We start from the raw sequence: 25,632 nt of genomic DNA, 5'->3' as shown, positions 1-25,632 counted from the left end.
TTGGAAGTGCTTATCATTTACAGGGTTAAGTGAGGTAGGCGGAAGGACAGGTGGAGCAGTTTGTGCATTGAAATTTAGTTTTCAGAACACACCTTCATTTGGTAAAGAGGAGAATCTCCATCCTATTTCAGGTCCAGCCAAATGCTGGTATGCTTTGGAAAGCCAGGAATTTTCACCTGACTTCTGGCCCATCTGTCATGGAGTGCAAGGTTTCAGACATTGTACTTAAACTTCAAGTCTGCTAAAAAACTTGTATGTAGCCACATGACTTTTAAGGTCCTTTTCTGAAATTTGAGAGCAGGTTATGCCCTCCATGTAAATACAGCCCAAAATAGATACTGACACACTGAAAGATTTTAAATGTAGAAACATTTTAGATACCAAGGCAGATATAAAAATGAAATCTTTATATCTGCCTTGTGCTAGCTTTACAGTGATGTAACAGCAGATTTTAATCTTACAGACACATCCATCAGCATATTGCAGTGATATGGAAACTAGCCATAATAGAAGAAATTTACACAGCTGACCAAGTCCTTGGAGTACAGTAAATCCTGAAAGGGTTCTTCTCTTTATACTAACACTAATTTCCACTCTAAGGTAAAGAAAGACTGCTCTGCATTTGTATAGTATCACATAAAGGTTATGGGCACAGAGCCTAGAAGATAATTTAGCCACCAGGGCAACAGATAGCAGGGAACTCAAGAACTCCTCTGCCTTTTTTTCATTTTTTTAAAAGTCTTAAATGGCTTTCTTGTAGTGCAGTAGAATCTTAAATCTCATATGGAGTCTCCATCCTTCTCACTCTGCAAGCCAGATGAGACAGTAAAGTGAGCAACCTTTTATCACTGGCCAGAGGTCATCACAGCTGAGCCAGGAATGAGAGCACTTCCACAGTGTCAACTCACAGGCAAATCTGAGAAAGTACTTGGCAGCTGGTTTCTGTGTAGGTAAAGGCCACTTTCAGGCTGTTTCCCAACTGCTGGGAATAATCCCTATGGCACTGGTGTTCCTCCACTCATTCAGGTTCTCTATCCAGGCCTTTATCAGGCCTTTCTCTTGTCCTCTTCATCTATCTTTGACTGTCCTACCAGATTCCCCTAACAGAAAGGTTTCTTCAACAATGATTTTCCCATTTACCAGTGCTTTGTGAAAGGATGTGTTTCCTCCCACTCTCTTTGTCTCATACAAGTGTTTGCACCCTCTTTTGATCTGAGAAATCTTTTCAGGTTTGCCTTCTTTCACTCCTGTCTATATGTACCTATCAACATTTGCCAAAGAAAATAATGGGACTCGGCATCAATCTTTCTCTAGACTACTCTAGTATAATTTTAACATTGCCCTTTATAAATACAACTGAAAAACAGAGATGGTTTGGATTTGATTTCCAGTGTCTGTATATTGCTCTGCATCAACTTGGGAGCAACTATCATATAAACAGCTATAAAACCAGTGATCCAGAGGCTCAGAAAAGGAACACTTCCAGAATGGACAGAGAAAGGTAAAGTATTGTACCTCCTGTGTTACAGTATCCTATCTTTAAAGGAAATCACACATGCTGGTCTGGCTCTGAATTGCACACCTGAAAATCAGTTGTTGAGGTCTTTGTTCTCTAAGCAGCATTTGCTTGCCTCTCTAACTACAGTCTTCTGAATTTGAAATCTGTGGATATTCTCTGGATGCCTAATTTGAAGTTAATTATTTTTACATCTGGTTACAAAATCTAATGATTTTAAAAGGTTATTCCTCTCTGAACTCAATCGGTTATTTAGATATTTGAAAGGTTATGTCACTAGCTGTTTTTTTATTCAGTGGTTATCTTTACAAACATAGTTTTTTGTAATGTTGTTTGTCTAATCTGAGCACACAGTGACATTCACAACTGTCCTCAAGGATGAAAAGCCCTGTGTCACACCACCAAATTATCCCACTTAAGCAAAAGTTGCAGGTTTAAAGTGTGTTTTCCTGCAGTGATTGCTGCTCCTGCTGCCTGCCACCCCACCACCCCTTGTGGAGCAGCCAGCAGGAACTTTGCCCACTGTCTCATGGATTAAGGGCAAAGAAGGATTCCACTTCTGACAAAAGGCCCAAAGAAACACTGTGATATTAGAAGATACTAACTTCAGTCTTATGTTTTTATATGTTGGGCTGGGTGTTTTGCCTGGCTAAAATTCCATGGTGTCCTGTTTACCAGGTGCAGCAGCAAACCTCTGAGAACTGAATGCAGGAAGAAGTCCTGTCCAGTCAGCTTCCTCCAAAGATACAGCCTCCTTATTTCACAAGATATAAGCATTTTAGAGGAAATGGTCCTCTCTTCATGTTTATTTATACTCCTGTGGAAGGAACATAGCAGTACAGACCAAATTAATCAGGATCTATGACTCTTGTACCATTCTACAACTTCTCATATCAGTGGGAAAGATCCATGTTTCGTGCCCATTTAAAGAGCTGCTGTGTGTATGTGCATTCGTGTGTGAGTGTGTGTACGCATTTAGAAGGATGCTTTACTAAATGAATTGGATCTCCTAGAGAGACACCTGGGGATACTGTGTAGTTGCCTCCCACTGGTATGCCCAGTTACATCCATATTTATAAACAACTTTATCCTTGGAACAGGAGCCGTTAAATCGCTATCCCTGAGGCTGCTCTGGCTGTGGGAGATAAACGTAAGTATATCTATGTATTTTTATGTCTAAGGATTGTAAGCCTGCATAGAGAGTTAAAAAGGGCAGAAGTTCAAAGCAGGATATGATTGAATGGATGGATGGTAGGAAACAGAATCAGATGAGAGTACAGCGCCTTGTGTGGAAGGAAGTCTGCTTGTTAGCAGTGCAGAGATGCTCTAGCCAAGAGCCAGGCGAGTGTCTCTGAGGAGCAACATTTGAGAAGTCTACAGGCACAGGATGCCTGTGAATAGCAGGAAGACGACTGAGGGACCACAAAGCAACTCTGGAAGCTTTGGGTTGTTTCAAAGGATTGTATTTTCCTCTGCATGAATGTGCTTATGTGACTTGAGTAGGGAGTAATGCTTGTCAAGTAAAATTCAGGTTTTCCATCTGCTTTTGTTTTTACACAATGTCCATCTTGTATTGTCTTAAAATCTTGATGTTTACCTGATTAATTTTTAATCTTCCATTTGTCTGGGATCTGTCCTGCAGGTTCAGAGTTCCACGGAAGAACACTGGTTTCTACTGGGGGACATCGTTCATTCCCATCATGATGCAAGAATACTATATTCCTTTCTGTTGCTTAAAGTTAGTGCGGGTTTATTCCAATTCCTTTGTATTTCTGTTACCTCTCTTGCACAGCTACCACGCTTGTGGAAGGCAATTGCTAGATGGTTTTGGAGACTGAAAGCTGCTTTGGCAGGTGAGTTGAATGGCCAGAAGCCAAATCCAAACACGGAGATATATTTGTATGGTTTAGATGGAACGTTCAGATACTCCAGAAAATAATTTTGTTTGGTTTTCTTACTATTTTGTATATTTTTTATATCATCTTTTGTATATTTTGTATATTTTTTGTGTGTTTCTGGCTGCAGTGACAGCTCGAGGTGATCAATGTTTAACACATAGAGCAAGATTTGCTGGATTCTACAGATGGTCATGCAGAGTGATCCAGAGACAGGCATTCTGTTTGTAAAAGCTCCTTTACAGTACCTGCTTTTGAAGTCCAGTGACAACTGGACTCAAAGCTGCCTCCACGCCAGGCTTCACCAGTAAGACTGGCCTTCAGGATCCCAGGCCCAATACCAGTGGGAGAATCTAGAGCAAAGTAGACTGACCTGCTTGGCTGATAAAGAGCAGGTTTGAGGGAGCATGTAAACAAAATGAACATGCAGTTTGAGGCCCATAGGGGTTGCACTCCCAAGTCCTACTATATTTATTTGCCAGGCTGCAGCAATTGGGAAAGCTTCCTGAAAACTGTAGGAGAATGAATGCCACTCCTTTGAGCATGAAAGGCAAGAATCTGGGGAACTACAGGCTAGTCAGCCTCATCTTGATTTCTGACAAGATGGTGAAGCAACAAATCTTGGGAACCATTTCCAGGCATGAAGGACAGGGAAGGGATCAGGAGTAGGCACAAGCAAAAATGATGAATGAAAAGTCATGCTTAACCAGCCCTGATAGTCTGCTACAAAGCCTGAGGAAGACAAGTCACTGTCGGTGCATCCCAGGGGTTGATACTGGGGTCAGTACCATTTAACATCTTCATTAATGATGTGGTCGATAGTACAGAGTGCAGCCTCAGTTTGTTTGCAAATCATATGAAACTGGGAGGAGTTATTGGTACAGTGGGTGGCTGTGCTGTCATTCAGTTGTCTCAATAGGCTGGAGAAAAGAGAAGCACAGAGGGACCTCATGAAGTTTCACAAAGGCAAGTGCAAAATCCTGCTGGGGGGAATCATCCCATGCAATACTTCAGGCTGGAGTCTGACTGTCTGAAAAGCAGCTTTGCAGAGAAGGACCTGGGGGTTCTGGTGTACAGCAAGCTGTCCATGAGCCAGCAGCGTGCCCTTCTGATAAAAAAGACCAGTGGTATCCTAGAGTGCATTAGGAAAAGCACTGCCATTAGTTTGAGAGGGGTGATTCTTACCCTCTACTCAGCCCCACATCTGGAGTCCTGGCTTCCATTCAGATGGATCCCTGGTCTGAAGTTCTCAGATCTTACACTGTTCTTTTATTGGCAGAATGACAGTTGTATTGGCCCCATCTTGGCCGCAGGATGTGTTTTGTTCATTCTTCATGCCTGTTCATACAGGACCTCTTGTATGAGCTCAGCCTCAGAAGGCATCTGCCCACACCTTAATACTACAATAGCTTCTGGTGACACAAGATTTCTGATTTTCATAAGAAGGGGTCTTATGAATGAGCCTGATGAAGTGCTGATTAGATGAGGAAGATTAGTAATGAAATGGTATTTGTGCAAGAAAACCCCTGCTATAATTTGGAATGATTTATGAAACATTTGTTCCCCTTCCTAATATGATCCCTACATTATGGTCCTTCTCTAGAATACATGAGGAAAACTAAGTGTCTAATTTACTGTAAGGCAGATAAATGAAATCCATTTTTCTTAAACAAAGAGATGCTTGCAGGACATAAGAACTGAAATATACAAATAGCGAAGAATTAACTTAAGGGCATTGCAGACCTATTTTGTACAGACAGTAACTGTGTTCTGGTTCATTTTTCCACTTTTAAGATCATACAGAAAAGCTTGTTCTTTTAAGAAATAATTATTTATTTTTAATCACAGAGAAAAGGTACAATAGCAACATGCCTGCAGGATGAAGCCCCACATTATTTTACTCTTTATCGTAAACCCGTAAAGCAGGACAGGCCAAATGCTGCTTTATCATCCCTTTGTGACCTCCTTGAGTTCACAGGGGCTGTAAAGGGTAAAGAATACTTGTCTGATTTCATGTAACTGGCTGAAATAGAATGTGTAAGCTTATACTTACAGGAGGGCAAAAAAAAATTTATTTTGGATTAATGTTATTAATTATAGTTCTGTTCAGACTAGGGAAGGACCTGTAGTGCCAGTCGTGTGGTATAAGAACAAAAATAAATAATTAAGCTATTAAAAGAGAGAATCCTGAGATGATTTAAGAAATCAAAGCCACTCAGGGCAAAGTAGATTGCTGACCCAAACTGAGACAAGTCTAAAAGGGTTTATAGGGCAAACTCATCTCTGAAACAATTCCTTTCCCTTTAGTAGAACGACAGTAGATATAAATTTGACCTTTATGGGTCACCATGTTATAAAAGAGGGATCTTCCAAGACTCAAGATAAAGTATTTTTCATTTTGGAGCTGTTGCTTACACAGAGCAGGAACTGGCCATGTATTATGATAACTGGCTCATCTGGAATGCATGCTACAAACTGTGCAAGCTAAGTTATTGGAAGTAATGAGTGTTTTGTTGGGTTTTTTTAAAGTGATTTCTCTAAAAACAAACCATATAGAAACACTCTGAGGGTATTGTCTCAAAGAATGCTGTTTCCTGATAGCTTTTAAATCTATTGACTTCTTTCAAACAAATTTGGCAAATAACTTAATGTGAAAAAGTGAGCTTACTTCTACAAATTTTGTGAAAATTGAAAGAGTCTCCTCTTACTGCTTTTATCTGTTAAAAGACCAGTAATCTGACCTTTTAATATAATAACAATCTGACCAAGAAGGAGATTTCATTCATTATTTTTTTCACTTCTCATCTCTTCACCTTTTTCAAGGTGAAGGTTCCTATGAAAGCATGGAATTACTCTTAACTATCTGTGGGCACATGTTCTGCTCTTAATTAAAAGTCACACATAACCTTGTGTTCATAACAATTGGGCATAGGCTTTATCTCTGGTACATTTTGCCACCTTGAGCAATCATTGCCCAACTGAGTACAAGGCTGACATATGTGAGGATGGAAAATCTTATGTGTTGTCCAGTTAAATGTATATCTTCCAATCTGCAGAACATTTCATTAAGCATTATACAAACTCCTAATGTGTATATAGGCTAAACAGGAAGGAAGAGAAATTGAGATGTTGGGCTAGGCAGAAAGCCAGTGATGAGAACCAGAACACAAATCCTGATTCCTAATCTGAACTGTATCTTTTAGTCTTACAAAACACATTTTCTTAGCTCTAGTGTATTGCTCTTGAGAAAGAGCTGATGTCAGAAGTATATCTGTAAAGAGACTATCTTTCCTTTCTTTTTCACCCCCCCTGCTGTTGAAATAATATCCTGTCTTAGCTGGTTAACCTTTCCTACTCATTTCTATTTTCATGTAATTTCTTATTATAGTTGCAAGTTAATCACAAATCTATTGAGAGACTTGTCTTTAATCTACCAGCCTTAGTTTACTTTCTGTGTCATTTAAAACTGTTGTGCTATGGTTAAGAGTGTCCAATTACATTCACGGCAGGAGAAAAAAACAAGTGATCAGCAGCCTACGATTTCAGCTGAAGATCTCATCAAATGGGAAAACAAATTAGGCGCCTAAAAATAAGATTAAGGATTCACATGCAACATTCTCTTGTACACAGTAACACAGAATGGCTGGTCAGATAACTGTAAACCTTTTCTCCCCAGATAAGAGAGAGAAAAAAAAACCAAACCAAAAGGGGGTGATCATCTCTAAACCAGAGGACAAGCATCCTTGTAGATACTTGTAGAATCCATAAGAATGATATATTTTAGAGCATCTGCCACTCCAGTTTCTTAAATCTCATTGTGCTCTTGCTGTTGCATAACAAAACACCAGAGATTCTTCTGACTCAATAAATAGATTAATATACTAATACAAAAATGATTGATGCACCCCACACATTCTTCTGTATGGTCTAGGAAGAAACTGGTGAAAACGGGGGTATAACACACACTGACTAGTAAGTTATGCCCAAATTTCCCTCCCTCCCTCCCTCCCTCCCTCCCTCCCTCCCTCCCTCCCTCCCTCCCTCCCTCCCTCCCTCCCTCCCTCCCTCCCTCCCTCCCTCCCTCCCTCCCTCCCTCCCTCCCTCCCTCCCTCCCTCCCTCCCTCCCTCCCTCCCTCCCTCCCTCCCTCCCTCTCCTTATAGGGATCTCCTAAGCAATACTTTGAAATAAATCTGATTTCTCTCATCCAGCAGTGGAAGGGTCCATATGTTGATCACTGCTCTGGAAGGTCCTCAGTTAGGAAAAACCTATTTCCTGGGAAGTCATGGTTTCCAATGCAGACTTGGACACATAACTTTCACTGGTTCTTTCCTACATTTCTAAAATACATAGAAAGTGGTAAACACTGGTTCCAACACACATATTTTTGCTGCACCCTGGCACTGTCTCACATAAAGCATCTGTCTCAGAGCCTTCCAATAGCCACACCGTGAATGATCCGTAGCAGCAAGGTTCCTCTTTCCTGAGGAGGTCAATAGATTATTAAAGCACTAGGCAACTAAAACAAGCCATCTTGCAGGTAGAAGAAAACAAATAAAAGTCTCTGTCTAGTTATCTAAATAAATCAGTAGTAGACATACCATTCAAAAATGCTTGATAGAATGGATTTTACAGATCAGATATTTATAGCTGAACTTCAGAAATCATTAATCTATCGAACTCTTCAAAAAAGACAGCAGCCATATACTTCTCAGGACAGCTCCATGTTCTCAAACAGGTAAAACTAGGCAGAAATCTGAACCATGTTGTCAAATATCAGTCCTTGTAACTTTTCACCTCAAATGTAAATATAATAATTTTTCAGTCACCAAATTGATTAAAATTTTAAACTACAATTCAGAGCTTGAAATTCAGCACATAATAGAGCCTAAGCTCAGTTTCATTGTCCAAGCTACCATGGCATCTTCCAAAATCAAAGAAAGGAAACAAGCTCAGCAGTATAATTGAGCCTTTAAAGTGGAAATCTGTCCTCAATTCAAAAGCAATAAAAGGTCAATCTGTTTCAGGTTTCTGTGGCTTAAAATTTTCCTGGATGAACAGAAGACAGGTTGCTGGTCTGTGCATATATGTGCTTGTGTTTCTTTCTTCTACATGGCTATACCCCAGTTCTCAGCTTTCAGCACATAAATCAGTGTTTCCCAGCACTTATATGAAGGTGTAAATATAAGGGGCTTGATGACTCACTGCACAATGGCAATGAGTGTAGTATTTCACAGGCAGGACTGCAGCTGCTCCCCACCTACCCTTGAATTGGCCCAATATATCCTGTTTGGGTGGATGTTATTGACTTGCCTCATTTGTCTGTCTTAACAGGCTCTCTTTGGAGAAGGAGATGGGCGACCCAAGACCTGCCATTCTGAAACTGCCCTTTCAAGATTCAAAGGTAAGTGCTCCAAATGCTCATTCATTGCAAGTCCCTCTAAGTTATCCACCAGGCAGCATATGTACCTCCCAGTTTTGTAGCTTGCCAGTGACCTGCACAGGAGCAAGAGGCAGCATGGGAAAGTCTTCTTCCGTAGACACGGTGAGGTGCTGGGGGCTGCAGAAAAGGGAATGGGACTGGGCAGATAGAGGAGAGGCTCCAGGAAGCGTTTCCCTGTTGTGATACCCGGCTTTAGGGGACAGTGGCAACCCTTAAATACCTGGTTACTGTACAAACTAGCCCAGGTGCCTTGTATATATATATGTGTGTATATATATATATATTTGTACTCACACGTACACATATTGCAGCCGACTGAACCCTTGTTGGTGGTAAACAAAAATGAGATAAATCCAAATGCACAAGAACCCTGACCATTTTCACATCATTTGATTTCATGAGGCAAAGAAGCTTTGTTTATCTATCTTTTATAATCTCTCATTAGCAGAGAGTGAAATAGGAGGAAGGCAAAATTACAGCCTTTTCAAGATTATGTATAGGATGTTGTTGTGTAGAACTGTTTCTAACCTCTTTCTGCACAGAAGAAATCATGGCTCTGTATAAGGAAACTATGCTTGGTTATCCTAAATTGCTGGAGCACTATATTCTGGGCATTCTGCTTCTCTCCTGAAGTAGGAGTTAAATCAGACTAATTTATGCCCAGTTGTACTAATATATCCTGATAATGAAGCATTTGCTTCTGGCCCCAGATTATTGTTTTCATGACCCTGATACTTGCTCCTTTGCTGTGTATGCTCACACCTACAGTTAAGGTCTTTTTTAACATTTGTGCGTTTTTCAATACCTGGATATTCTTAACATTAAGATTGGCTCTTCATTGATCCCTACAAGCTGGAGCCAAAGAATTCATGATAAGACTCCTGTGACTCCTGCCTAGCCTAATAAATATGGGCAATGAGGCAATGCAATCTGCTGAAACACTGGAGCACATTTTAAACAGTCGTCATGGTGTAAATATTCCTAAATAGAAGTCCATGGTAATCTAATACAATACTGTGATCTGCAATATGGTAATTACAACTGTGACTTGACTCATTAATTTTGGTAACAGTTGTTAAGCAGCTCATTAGGTGGGTATCGAACAGCAGACGTCAATCTGGGGAGCCTCTCAAAACCTTCCAATATTTTTCTTTTCACAGCAAGCAGCATAGCAAAGGAAGGAGGAGGCTGGACTTTGGGCCTTCTGAGCTCTTAAATTCCGGGTACTTTGTGATCTTTACAAACACTGTGCTTGCTTTGTGAGCCAGAATTAGGCAAAGATATGGCAGTGTAACACATTTCAACTGCTGGGCTTGAAAAATTCCCCTTGGCTGCTCAAATAGCTTTTATTTCAGCAGACCCTAGTTTCTACTGACAAGTGGGGATAACAGGGTACATCGCTTTATGGCACTGCACAGAACTGGTCTGTGCTTTCACTTTTTCATTTCATATCACACTTGATGTTCTAAAAGAGTGATTTTTGGTGCTAACTTGTATTAATTCAACTAAAGTATATCAGCTGGAAATTAGCATTAGTTCTTCATATATATGTATTCTGGTTATGGTGAACAAGATCACAAAATTCACAAACATGAAAATTAAGCTGTCAGTGCCAAACACATGAGGTATAACATCTTGAACATATGCTTTAATCTCCCTGCTTTTGCGTATTTCATCAATTTGCTGTTGGGCACTTAACGTCCAAGACTGACCAAAAATGGACAGTGCTGGCTAGATAGCCACTCTGCACAAGGTAATGAGATTAGACTTCAAGTATTTAGCTTTTCCTTGAGCAGATTACTCAAGGGAATTTGTGTAGACTGTTCTGAAACTGACTGACTACAAATAGCAGTGCCAATACACAGATGCAAGTCAACATTCAGCTACATTGTCCTTGGATTTGCACATGGTTTAGTCTTTGAACTTAATGAAGCTTGAAAGTTGTCAAACTTGTCTGCTCCTCCCTTCTACAAAACCTGTCCAGCCAGGCACAAAAGTGCCAAAATCACTATCAGACTCTACAGTGTGGAAGGAAAAGCTGAGGTTATTCAAAAGCTGTTAGTAAAATCTCCCAGTCCAGCCCAGCAATGCTTTGGCAGGAATAGAGGTAGAAGCTCAGCATCTGAATAGTGCCTCCTGGCCAGTACATCACAGGTAGCTTTCTGTTGGTGCATTCCCCTCCTGTCTGCAGCCATGAGTGGTGTCAGTCTCCTGAAAACAAGAACCATCATGGTGTAGTTTTGTTTCAGAGCAACGGTATACTGTAGCTGGGAGATAGTTTCTCAGTTGTAAAAGCTTAATCTGCTTTCTTATTATCAGTCTTTTTTCTGTGGTTGTAAAAGCTTATGCTTTTCTTACTCCACATTATCTGCTCAAGAGATATCCTGACTCTGACATATAAACACTTCCTTGCTAAGTAAATGATAATTTTCTGATATGTAGACCAAGTAAACCAATGGTGCAATATAACTTTCAGACAAAACGCCTTTCAGACATTTAAATATTTTTCTCCCCCGAGTGACTGAGTAGATTGGATAGTGCTTTTCATCCACTTTTTTCTTTTCCTCTCCTTTCATCATCCTTATTTCATTCTTGATAAACAATGATCCTGAATACCACCACAGAGGCCATACTACTAGGAGAAATACTGTAAGTGGCAGCATTTGAGTGACAAACACTGGTATGTTTATGCCAGACTTAAGTTTATCTTAGAGATGAGAGATGTAAACTCCTTGCTGTGAATCTGTCCAAGATGTGGTTGGCTGAATCTTTGCAGACTGGGCTTAAAAGTCTCCAGTGCCTCACTGAGTCAGCTGGACAGTATAGCCACACAGGGTAGTTTTGATGGTTTGGTGGTTTTTTATTTTTCCTGACATACTTTCTATTATTCAGCCACATAAGATTTTTAAAAGAATTTCTTCCCTCCTGTCCCGCTCCCTCTCCCCCACCCCAAATACCATCTGGCTGCTGTTGAATGCAAGCCTTCTCCCTTGGGTCACCTTCAGGCAGGAACATCATTTTTTGTCTCTATCTTGCTAAGTCTGTGTCTACTTTCAAGACTTACTGGCAAAATTCTCCTCCTCCACTCTTTAAATTTAATTCTGAAAAATAAATTTTAGTAGGATACTGGTTATATGAAATACACTGCAGATTGGTTCCACCTCCCCTAATGTAAGCTATCAAAAATTGATTGTCTATTCCAAGTTAGCTGTCCAGGTTCCTTCTGTAGTCAGTGGAGAGACAAATGATTTAGCCCATCCTAAATAAGTATTAGAGGACAAACTTCAAGTTATATATGGACTGGATAATACTGTGAAGAATTCTATTCCCTCTGACTTAATTGTATAACCAAGGTCCCAATACACCTCAAAGTCAGTTTGGATCTAAATTCTGACAGCCCATCTGGTTTCTCAGTGCACAAGCAATCTTGCATCGTGTGAAGGAAGTTTTATTTGATGCCAGACTCAGCCAGCTTTTCTTATGTGGAATAAGCAATTTATTCTTCCCCTAGCTGCTATTTTTCATTCATCCCTGAAAAGAGAAACTGCTGGACTTTTTAAGTGCTCCAACAAACAGTTGTCTAAAGTCCTATAGGAGTGACACCACAGTTCAAGTAATAGCAGAAAGGCAAGCACTTGATTGATCCTCAAAAGTGTTACTAACACTCACTTCCCTGTCTGCCTCTTTCCGCATCACTCACTGTCACATATTTTTAGAGCAGAGCACTTTCGCTCCTCCAGCTCCGTTGTGTGCCTTCTCTTTGCTGCATGAGCTGTTTGCCAGAGGTGGGAATTGAAAAGAAAACATTCTTTGCTAGATCTTCTTATGGCTACCCGCTCTCTGGAAAAAAAAAAAAAAAAAAAAAAAAAAAAGAAGAAGAAAAAAGGCTGCACTAAAAAGAAGTTCTGTTTAGCTTTTTAGGCAAACATAAAACACCACAAATCTGCAAAACGTTCCTCCACTCAAAGAGTCAAGCTATTTCAAGCCTGGACAAACACAAAGCTGTTGACTCTTGTTTGAAGTTGGGCCAGTCTGTCATGGTCTAGCGCTGGTGGCACCTTTGGTCCATGACCAGAAGCTGCTGGGCTGGAGGGACATTTAGCAGCCCTGATGGGAGCTGCTAAATGTCTCATAGCATCAGAAGGACAGACAGGGAAGAGGGAGAATGATGCAAGTCCTTAGAAGTGTTTGTTTTCCCTCAAACCTCTCATTTAGTGTTTGTATTCCTCTCCAATGAGGCAGATAACTGGCCAGTGAGTGAAGGAAACTGCCTAAGCATCTTTTACATCTTTTACTGAACTCAGTATCCCAAAGTATCTTCTATAGCACTTTTTATTTTGGAATTTCATTTTTTCCCATTCTTTATTGCCTGTGAAATCCTCCATGAGATACAGCACTTTTCTTATCTTCAGATTTAGTTGTACACCAGAGGCAAATTTTCTGAAAAAGGTTTCTATTCATCAGTAAGTTACTGGAGAAGTTATAAGAAGAAGAAGAAAAAAAAAAAATTAGGAATAAATTGTGCTTGGAGGAAGCAGATTTTGTCATCTGTTCCTTATTTTAAATAGTTCCAAAATATAGAAATTCTAATAAGCTGCTTCTTCATATAAAGAAAAATTGCCATACACTGTAAAGTAGTTGAATTAGTTCATAAACTGGGTATGCTGTGTGTGGTTACTCAGTTACGACCCACTAGACACAATCAATAATTCTGCCCTATCATTGTACCATAACAATATTGCCTAGGCATAAAGGGCTTACAAAATCCACATCTATTAGGAGCTACTGTCTCAGTTTTTCTACTGCAATTCCACACAATCTAGTTTTTTATGTGTGTCAAGCCTCATCTGTGGGGGAAGAATAGTTTAGAAGATCAGTAATGGGATGTGGAACATTTCACCTTCAGGTCACTTGTTTGAATCTAACCCTGAACAAGTAGTGATTGAAAATCATTGCCATCTGATTGCTTTCTTTTGCTGGCCTAATGGATATGAACCGCTGGTCCTAGTCCACAGCGTAAAGGACGTGTGTCCACGTCTAAAATCTTCCTTTGGAATGCAGTTAGCCTCTTTACACTCCCAGCAGAGAGAGAACCTGGGTGGAACAGGTGATAGTGAATGAATTGCCTTACCCCCGTGACCTTCAGTAACCTTTTCATGTAAGTGAAGTATTCTGGTAGAGTTATGGAGAAACTTTTATTGCCTACATGATATTCTGCTGAGAGATAGCAAACCAAGCCTCTAAGTCAGATCATGTCCCATGTTTTTTGAGTGCTTAACTTTCCAAAAGAGGTAAAATATTTTAAGAGTGACTCTCTAACCTCCACTACCAATCAAGAAAAAGAATTCAGCTAAGATTTAAAGGTCTTGAAAAACATTAGAAAATGTGTTGGGGGTAGTAAAGGCAGGTAGAGGGGAAAAAATGGCAGAGGTGGTGATTATACAGAAAAAAAAATAAAAAAATAACAGAAACCATGACATTATAAGCCCGAAATTTGCAACTTGTCTAAAATACCACAAATTGTCCAGCAGAACTGGCCTTTTAGGTTGGGTTTGTAGTGACTTCTCTGATTGATGTAGTTTGCTTATGATCCTTCCCTTGGCTTCTCTTCTTTTCTGTTGGGTTGCTCTACATGGTTGCTTGTTAGACATTGCCTGTAAATCACTCTCTGTAACCTGCAGAAGAGATCTGTACTTACACCACAGGGGGAAACTGTTATTTCTAGAAGGCACTGTTTGGGATCTGTGGGGCTTTCTGGGAATAAACCTTTCTATGCTGTAACCTGAGCTGGCTCAAGGGGCAGATGGGCAGGACAATGCAAATAGCCTGACTGTGATGCTGGTGCCTCCTTTCCTCTGTCTCGTTGGGCATGAGGCCTCAAGTACAGAAGCTACAAAGCTGTACTTCTCAGTGCTGCCTCAGCTCATAGCTTGTTCTCCTTTCATAGGTGTTTTTGTTTCCTCAGGACAGGAGATCAATCAGGTAGTGCAAGGAATGCTCTTATTATTTTATTCCACAAGACCAGACAAAATAAAATTAAATTAAATCTGTGAAGCACAAGCGGAGGAACAGGGGGTTTGTTATTACTCTAACCATAAAGACCTGCCTTAATCACAGAGCTTTTCTTGATTCTTCCTCTGATCTGCTTAGGTAAAATCCTTTCTTAATTACTATGAGTAATGACAAATTTGAAAGCTAAGGTGAGACTTCAAGATTTGGCCCTATATGATTTTGGGAGGTAATTTGTTTGTTTTGTAATGCAGGTCCTCACATTTCAGTACAAAGCAGTGTGCAATACCAATGCAGAAGGAAAAAAGAATGAAAAACTAGGACTGTACTGCTGCCCTCCAGGAGCCAGTAAGAATAATGTCTTAGATTATAAGAAAGGGCAGTAGCAATATCACCAGTGCAAAGTACAAGTAACAACTTCTGGCTCCTTTATCACTGATTTTTTTATTTTTTTTTTGCCAATTTAAGATCAAGATCTTAGAAAGAATTACATTCTGTCTTAGGAGAAACTGACAGAAACACATTTTCAATTACCAGCGGGTGACAACAGAACAACAATGTTGGTACTTTTTTAAACAAGGTTATTTCTTGGTTTACAGAGGTGACTATTTATAAATGACTGAACATGATTCTCTTACAAATGATCTTATTTTTAAGAAAAGAAATGCCCTCATTTGGGGAATGGAGATGTTCAATTTATATCATATACTCTGTTTTAAAGGGCAAGGGGTCTTCTTTCACAGAATAGTTGCAGTAAAAACATTTTGAATTGATCAGATCTTTAAATAAAATCAGGCTGTGTGATGGGGTCTCTTCTGCCAGCTCTTTACATGGACACTGCATCCTGCCAGACTTCAGTGACCCCCATCTGGGTTCTATCCTGTGTGAACAGGGTCCTAAAAGAGAGTGTGGTATGGTCTGTAAATCACCACCTCTTTGAAGGTAGAACAATGCTTTACTGTGCAACCATGGGAATCAGCAGGGACATAAACTCGCTTACAGATAACACACATTAGTGTGATATCGTTAAGGAGAATAAAGAAATTTTGCAGTTTTTCTGTGCACTGAAATATATGCTTTCAGTGAGCTAAGCAGGGGGGGAAGAAAGGTAATAGCTCTTGTTTCTATGTGATTATAACGAAGAAAGAAATGTTACTACACTATTCCTGCTTAAATATTTATTTTATTTGAGCTTTGTCAACATAAAAAACCTGAATTGTACAATAAAATGACCTGGAACATCCACCTTTCTGATGGCTAAGCACAGTTCAGCAGGGCTGGAAATGAATACACAGATTGCAGGAGTCAGGAAATGATCCAAGCAGAAGGCAGCCTGACTCCCACATAATGGGGCACTTTGTGAGGTTGTAAAACAGGTGATGTATAAATTACACCAGTATAACAGCCCTTGGTATGTAAAGGAGCCACATAAACAGGCAGTGTGGTACCTGGAGGTGGAAGATGGGTAGCAGTAAAGTAGCAAAGAAGAGCCCATAGCAGATGCATTCTAATCTGACATATGTTGATACAATCCTAAACCTGGCTGACATCAGTATTGAAGCTGTATCCATTTATCTTAGGATGATAGCCCTGACAAATGCTAGGCCTTTCTGGTACTGGTTTAGTGAATTTTCACAAATCTGGAAGTGTCATGGTCATGCATGTATGCTCTGAAGTCCCGAACTGAAGGGTTGACAGTCCCGTTGAAATCTCTGGGCAATAACAGAAGGTTGGAAGGAGTGATCTGATGCTGAAGTCTGCCATTGAACACCCAGCCTGGGAGATCAGGTGTGATGAAAGACTTGGTGTTGATGGAGGACTTTAAATACCCAAGCATCTTTTGGAAAGCTGGTATGGTGACAAAGAGCCTGTCAAGCAGTTCCTACCCTACCTTCAAAGAACTTAACAGAAATTCATTGCAGAAAGGCAGTTTGTGTGAAAACAGTTGTGAAGTAACAGAGGGCACAATCCTTAGGAATAAAAAGTGACAGAATGAAGAATAAGCCTAAAAGACTACAGAAGAAACATGACCTTGGCAAAAATAACCTAGGAAAAAAAAAAAAAAGGGGCCTCCCTGGGGACAATCAGATGATGATATATGTAAAAGACCTCATTCTGAAGAAGAATAAACAGTGTGTCATATTTTCTCTGAGTAGGACAATGGAAAATAAGTTTCAATTGCATAAAATTTTAAAATCTGTGAAGACTGTTAGACCCTCAGATGGATTGCTCAGGGTAGATGTGGGATTTCCCCCTTGGGGTAGTTTCCAAGGACAGGCTAGACAAAGCATTATGAACAGTTCAAGTACAGCTGGTATTGCATGGGAATCATGGAATGGGGAAGGCTTTCCCCATGATGAGGAAATTCAGTCTTCTTCTTAGAAGAAAGATGAAATTTGAGATGACTCAAAATAGCCACTAGACAACCCTTGCTTTTCACCTTTCTTTCAAGGGAAAGAAAATGTTTTGACCTGAAAGACTTCTAAAAACCTCTGAACTTCCTCACTGTTCAGGATGAAAATTTTACCTATACAAAATGATACAAACCTAAATTTTTCTTTCTGGTTCATGGAACTATTTCAAAAATATCTAATTGGGTTAAGTATCTTTCCCACATAAGTAATTTTTGCCTCAAAGCTTTTTCACACACCTATCAAATATAAGTCATTTTCCAAAGAGTGATTTTTCCTTTCTGTCTTGCTCTTTCTTATACAACAGATGTTTTAAATTGGTCTAGCACAACAAACTCTGTAGTTGAGCAGCTTATAAATTGTCATTGCTCTTTCAGCAATGGCGAAACATTTTAAATTTTCGTAAAAAAAGTGCTTTACCTCCACTTATTCTGAGAAATTTCAAGAAACTGAATTTTAGATTGTTGTTAATAGGAATAACAATTAGCATTTAATGTGTAAATAAATATTATGCGCTATAACTGGTCTGGAGAGATTTTTCTTTAAAACCCCAGGTTGGCACAAAACAAATCTTGCAATTATCAGAAACAGGAAGAATGCTAAATAAAATAAATAACCCCACAATCTCACTTCTTTATGAACAATAATGTCAAATCCCAGAAAGGATAAAAGGTGAAGTTTACTCCATGGCCTTCCCAGGATTCATTCTATTGCTGCTTTCTATATGCTTTCTAAATTTCTATATTTCTATATCATTCTATATGCTTTCTGCCCAGAAAACCATCTCCCAAATCTCAAATAAAATAAAAATTACCATCAGTGGAAGAAAATCTCAGTTAAAATCCATTACCTTAATACTGTCAGCAGACAAATCTGTGCCAGTTACACCTTTTTTTTTTTTCCCAGCAAGATTATTCCAAAAGGGTTGAGATGTTTCCATTTTTCTATGAATTTATAATTTGCATCTCAGTTTATATGTATACCTCCTCCCCTCAACCTTCATGCTTGCTGTTGAGCTTGAGTGGACATGAAACATTTTTCCTGGCACCTGCAATAGTCCTGGGATCCCTCTTTAAAGCCAAAATTATATATTCACAGTAGGAGGACTGGTTCAGATAATCACGGGTCCAGAGGCCTGGACTACTACTTAGACTGGAAATACCAGAAGATTAGATTTTTCCAGTGCTGTTTCCCTAATCTTATTTCTGGACTATGATGGAAAAAGGCACATGAGAAATGTTTTACAGTAAGGCAGAAGAGTGTAGGGGAGACAATGGACTCTACACATTATTTTAGAAAAGACTGTATTTTAGACTTAGTTTTATACAATAATGAAAAATTATGTCTGAATAAAGTTAGCTGTCTCTTTTTCAAAATGTTGACAGCCACACAAAATCTATTGCCAGTAAGTTGTAGAAATTGCCCTGTGGCTAAATATGCCCCATAATACTTATTCAATATATTTTACTATATGGAAGGTAAGCGTGAGTTTATGTCACATTTTTTTTGTGAATCAGTTTCCAAGAATGACCTAGGGTGGTTTTGCTGGTGTGTTGCTTGGGTTTTGTTTCCTTTTCTTTTGGAAGGGGGGAGATAGGAAGGTAGGAGAGGGCTTGTTTCTGTGGAGAAAGCAGACGAAGCCAGAATAGCCATATTGGTTACATTTCAATTAGAAGACACAGAACATTATTTACATGTCGTGATGGGTTGACCTTGGTCATCTGCCAGCCACCCACTCAGCCACTTTCTTGCTCTCTCTCATCAAGAAGATGGAGGAGAAAATTATGGAAAGTCTCCTGGCTTGAGATAAAGACAGGTAATTTATCAATTACCATCACACTCAAAGTGGAATTGACTTGCAGAAAGTACCACTATGTCTGTGTTGGGTGTAGGTGGCCGAGTGTTGGTGACGGGGAGTTGTATCTAGCACAGTGTAGCCCTGAATACCCTCCCCGTGCTCCCTCTGCCTTCCCGCTGCCTACACCTGTCTGGCCTCATCCAGCACACAGGCCCTGACAAAGTGTCCCCCAGCAGAGACACTGGAAGTGTCTTAACACTGAAGGTCCTTGAGCCCAAACTGTGTTTTATGGACTTGATGTTTTTTGAGCTCACTGCCAGGGAGTGGCAAAACCACCTTTGGTCAGCATGACGTCGTGTTATTTAATTCATTCTGTTGGAGCATCTGAGGTGGTTTTCTTCCTCTTTTTTATTTATGTTTAATCTGCCACTGAAATATGCATGAAAATATGATGGTGAGATGTAACAAATAAGCAATGACAAAAGATCAGTTTTTGCAAACATAGGGCAGGCATACAAGACAGGGAAGATACAGAGGAACAACCAGGCTGGCAGCTTGCATATGGCCATGAAAAATGGAAATATGCCATTTAAGTGAAATTAAGGCTTCTTCTCATGTTGTTTATTTAGACATCACTTCATATGATTTCTTTCAGCAGCTCAACTGGCTTAAATATCTACTTCAGACTTTCTGTAACTCCAACCCTGCAGCTGAAGTTTCCACCAGTGCAATCTAGCCACTAAATCCGACCTTATTTTCTCCAGATGTTGAGCATCTGTCATTCTTAATTAAAGGAACAGGACTTAGTGCTGTGGAAAAGCATGCACTTTCAAAGGTGACTTGCAGTGGGATGGAAAACTGGAATTTTGCCCTCTCTTCTTCATGATGTGAAAGAAAAGCTGGAAAACTTTCTCCGTTTGAGGTTGAGTTTATTTAATTTAAGTGATGTGCTTAGAAATATCAGGAATATAAAATTAGGTATTTCCTGGTTTTGCTAGGGCACTCTTTGGAGGCTTCATCTCCACATATTATTTATTTGTCCTGAGGTATGGCTGAGCAGGAATCAGTGCTGCACTGTGCATATGTGATTCGTGCAGCATCTGGCACAGTCTTTATTTGCTCTTAAAAGCTCTGTGGGTTTAAATCTTAAACAAAGGAGTGTTTTCTCACAAATTTTTTAGGCAGAGCTGTTGAATTAGTATGTTTGATTTAAAAAAGGGAAACAAAATTCCTTCTCTATTTCATCAGTGTGGGCAGAAAATATTTTGGCTTGGCCTTACATAGTTAACCTGGGAAACATTCAGTATAGCATTGTTTATGATTAAAATGTGTTTTGTATAAATGTTTTTGGAATTGTGAACATAACAGACTTTCAAATATTTGGTTGACATTAGTGAACTTTCTCCAAACAGAAGGTGGTAGTTAACAATGGAAAAGGTACTTTATTTTTCTCCAGCCTCAATAAAACTAAATATTTTGAACAATATATTTAGATTGGTTAGAATATTTCAATTAACCAATCTCCATTACTTTTTTGATTTTTTTTTCCTGTCATAAAAAGATAGATTCTTCTTCTGGTTTTAAAGTTTTCCTAGAAAACCAAACCAAATTAAACCAAAATGAACTATTGCAAGAAATTCAGATTACAACTCTGAATTCTAGAAATAAAAAATGAAGGCCCAGAACAAAACATGAGAATTAAAAAATTAGCAAATATTCGGGGACCTTTATAAGATTTGTAAGGCAGGGACAGAAACAGAAACATGTTGATTCTGTTTTCATTTGTAGGGTATACCTCTGAAAAAAATCTAACTCAAATGTTTAAGTAGGAATCTGTCCTTTGGAGCTTCCTCTGTTTTCCCTTCCACTGTCTTGGTATTTCTGGCCACTCTGAAAGACTTAATTGTGCAGAGACGTGCTATCTTTGTCAGCTGAGTCACAGGCACCCATAAAATGTGAGCAGTTGGAATCAGGTGGGGAGAATGTAAACAGGCTCAATCACGCATGAAAGCTTTCTCACAGTATGCAAACGCAGAATATAATTTGAGAGTTTCAGAAGTGCAAAAACTTGTATTGTTTGCATGGTGAGATCAGGGTTAATAAAAGAGGTGCTGAAGCAGAAAGCTGGCTTCCACAGACACGAGGAGCAGAGCATGAAGGTTTTTTCACTGAACAAGGATTAATCAAGCATCTTTGACAGTTTAAAAAGACACTTCATGCAAGGAAGTGTTAGTATCTTTTCATCTGTAAGGAAAAGATGATCCACAAAATCACTAAGGCAACTTCCCTGGCCCTGTATGCTCAGCTGCTCTTGATTTCATAGGAAAACAAAAGCATGGAAGAAAAGACAGAACTGACTTTTCTATATAAATATATGGGCTAATGTTTTACTTTTGCTCAGGTTTAAGAATGGAGTGGAAGGATGTACTAGATTATTTTGTACTATGATATTTTAAACAGTAGCCAGAACCTTTAAACAGATTAGTGCAGGACAGAGTTCATTTTCCAAACTTGGTCTTTTGTCTTACAGATGGGAAGCCTTTGCTAAGCTGAATTATTTCACTTTTTTTCTTGCTTTGGATCACATGTAATTATAATGACAATAAATCCTGATAACTGTAGCATAAGAATTGTGTGGTGAAATTCCAAAACCCAAGGGTTTTTTTTTTTTATGTAGCTAATATGTTTCCTACTAACACTGTCAATACTGATCCTTCATTCCTGTAAGCATATGTTCTGTAGTTTCTTTTTGATCAGCATTTGAGTTGGAAACAATCTGCCTACATTGTCAGGGTTTCTTTAGATATTGTGAGAGGATATAAAGACCCCTTTATCTCTTACTTCTCAATTTGTTCGGGATGCTTTTATCTTAAAGATGTAGGACAAATGCCTATTTTGCTAAAATAGCTCAGTCTCGATTTTTGTATAAACCTATGTTTAAAGAACATAACAGCTTTTCACATATCTTTTCACTTTAAAAACAAGCAGGCAGGAAAATATTAGGAGTTGTGGCATTCAGTCTAGTTAGGTGTGACTAAACCTCAAACTAACAATGAGTTTTAACATGTGTGTGATTTACAGAAAATAAAATTAAACTCTGATGGATCTTTTTCACACTGAGGTAAAAAAAACTAAAACCAAACAAAAACAAAACCAAAACAACAGCTTTACTGAGAAAAAAATACAGTGTGAGCTGAAAACCGCAGCTTTTTTGATTTTCAAGATAAAAAGTAGATCTGAATAGGGAAATTGGCTCTTCCAAGACCTCTGTCCTGGGTTGCAGTATATTCTATCACCATCCTCATGTACTGTTGAAACCAGGTGAGGCAGTGCTCTCTGCCTCCCCCCCCCCCCCCCCCCCCCGGGCTACCTTCTGTTAATGGGCCCATCAATGCCCTGCCCCATGACTCATAGATAACTTCCCCCTGTATTGTCCCCTGTTAATGGGCCCACCACTGCCTTGCTGCATGACTCAGAGATAACTTCCTCCTGGACTGTTTTCTGTTAATGGCTCATCAAGGCCTTATCTCATGACTCACCATCCCATTGTGAGATGCTCCTCCCCGAGGGAGGAGCCAAGCATTCCATACTGGATATAAGCTGAGAATTCGAACACCACAGCAGCCCTTACCTACGGGACTTCCAGAGGACAAGAGCTACTGCTGGACTTTCAGCTGAAGACCAGACCCCCTTTCTTCCAGAGGATCACGCTTCAACAAGACCACCTCATCTGGACGACTACCATCACCCTAACAGGGTTCCAGGCTGTATTCTGACTCTGTCAGTGTTTTTGATATTATTGCATTTATTCTTTTTATCATTTTCCTATTAAATTATAATTCTGACTTGCGATCTCTCACTGGTTTGATTTCAAACTAGTACATATTTTGGCGCCCAACGTGGGGCATTAACCTGAGAGAAAGTCAGAATTGCAATTTCATATTAACAGAAACCTATCCACCATGGTGGTTGGCTTGTCTATATGGGTACTGTATCTTGCTCTCTATATTTTCCCTCACATGGGGAACTACTTGCCTGTTGTATTGCTCCTGTTGAGACCAGGGAATGGTATGAGAATTGCTTTATTGGTTTATTATGCTTATGGCATGATAACCTGTGAGGCAATGAATACCATTCGGAATATATACTCAATTTTGTTTGCTTGTCCTAGTCTGGGCTGCTACATCTGGGACCTTCTCAACAATCGCACCCTGCCCTTGGTGGGAAGAGTGGAGAGTGGTTTCTTCCAGCCTTTCAGGTCAGGCACAGCAGTTTTTAAAAATATTGAGTTCTCTCTGGATGCCAAGGACAGCCTAGTCTTGCTGTTTTGTTTTCTCTGCATGGCCTGCACCATGTACACCATGCTTAGAAACAAAGCACTGTTTGGTGTGGTACAGCGTCTTCTTGAGGAAGAAGAGAAAAGAACCAAGAGCAGAGCAACAGCATCCATGACCACACAGACTGCCACAGAGGAGAAAGGAACCAAGAGCAAAGCCACAGCGTCCGTGTCTACGCAGACTGCCACAGAAGAGAAAGAAACCAAGAGCAAAGCAACAGCATCCGTGTCCACTCAGACTGCCACAGAGGAGAAAGGAACCAAGAGCAAAACAACAGCGTCCATGTCTACGCAGACTACCACAGAGGAGAAAGGAACCAAAAAGGCCATGAGCACCTCCACACAAACAGTCACCGAACCAGAGCAGCCTAAACCGGTAGAAGTTGCCCCCATTCAGAAAAAGAAATCAAAAAGCAAATCAGTCCGCATAGTGACTGATGAGGGTGAGGCAAGACCTTCACACGCAGCGGAGGAGACAGAACCAGAGATTATCACTCGCTCTCTATCCCTAGGTGAGCTGCGTGACCTGCGGAGGGAATTCACCCGCCAGACGAACGAGTCCATCCTAACCTGGCTGCTCCGCATCTGGGACGCTGCAGCAAACGACACCATCCTGGATAGAAGTGAGGCCAGGCAACTGAGATCGCTGTCCCGGGATGTGGTCATTGACCAGGAGATTGGGAGAACCCAAGAAACTCTCAGCCTCTGGAAGCGACTGCTGACAAGTGTAAGGGACAGATACCTCTGCAAAGAAGACCTCCAGGTGCACCAGGGAAAATGGAGCACAATGGAACAGGGTATCCGATGCCTGAGAGAGTTGGCTGTGCTGGAGATCATTTTTGCAGAAGATGAGAGATTTCCTAAGAGCCCAGATAGTGTCCAGTGCACGTCACAGATGTGGCTGAGATTTGCACGGCTTGGACCAGAGATGTACTCCCGTTACCTGGCAACACTGCAATAGAGGGAAAGTGAGGACAGAGTGGGTGTCCTGGCCAATAAACTAAGAATCTACGAGGACACTGTCACTGCCCCGTTTCGCACCCATGTCTCATCTGTGGAAACAAGGCTGGCTGAGCAAGTCCGGAGCTTGATTGAAGAGGGCCATCAGAAACTAAAAAAAGAACTTAAGGAAGAAATTTACCACGTCTCCCCAGAACCAACAAGAGTCTCTGCTATTAGGAGTAGGCATTCCCCAGCCAGAGAGAAAGGATACACTCCACGAGGTAACCTCTGGTTTTTTCTCCAGGAGCATGGAGAAGACATGAGGAAGTGGGATGGAAAACCCACCTCCTCCTTAGCAGCCCGGGTACGTGAACTAAAAAGAGAGACAACTACCACAAAGAGCTCATCTAGAGCCAGCGCCGCTCCGGTCTCTCGTGGCCAGAACATCAGAAGGTATAGAAATGATGATATGAGTGATCCTCTTGAAGGGACATCAAGAGCATATTCACCGGAGGAGAGCAACGTGCACCATGACCAGGATTAGAGGGTCCCTGCCTCTAGCCAGGTAGAAGAGAGGAACAACCGGATCTATTGGACAGTGTGGATCCGATGGCCTGGCACATCTGACCCACAAAGATATACGGCTTTAGTTGATACCGGCGCTCAATGCACTCTAATGCCATCAAGGTATGTGAGAGCGGAACCCATTTCTATTTCTGGGGTGACAGGGAGATCCCAGGAGCTCACGGTACTGGAAGCTGAAGTGAGTTTAACTGGGAATGAGTGGCAGAAACACCCCATCGTGACTGGTCCAGAAGCCCCATGCATCCTCGGCATAGATTACCTCAGGAACGAGTACTTCAAAGACCCAAAAGGTTATCGCTGGGCTTTTGGGATAGCTGCTCTAGAGACAGAAGGCATCAGACAACTGAGTACCTTGCCTGGTCTCTCAGACAACCCTTCTGCTGTGAGACTACTGAGAGTTAAAGAACAACAGGTACCAATTGCCAGAGCAACAGTGCACCGTCGGCAATACCGCACCGACAGAGACTCTGTGGTCCCCATCCATACGATGATTCGTGAGCTGGAGAGCCAAGAGGTGGTCAGCAAGGCTCGTTCACCCTTTAACAGCCCCATATGGCCAGTGCGTAAGTCCAGTAGAGAATGGAGACTGACGGTGAATTACCGTAGACTGAATGAAGTCACGCCACCACTGAGTGCAGCCGTACCAGACATGCTGGAGCTTCAGTATAAGCTGGAATCCAAGGCAGCAAAGTAGTACGC

The sequence above is a fragment of the Cyanistes caeruleus genome, chromosome 2 (assembly GCF_971803275.1).
Source record: "Cyanistes caeruleus chromosome 2, bCyaCae1.hap1.1, whole genome shotgun sequence".
NCBI classification, from domain to species: domain Eukaryota; kingdom Metazoa; phylum Chordata; class Aves; order Passeriformes; family Paridae; genus Cyanistes; species Cyanistes caeruleus.
Note: the sequence above shows the minus strand (reverse complement) of the source record.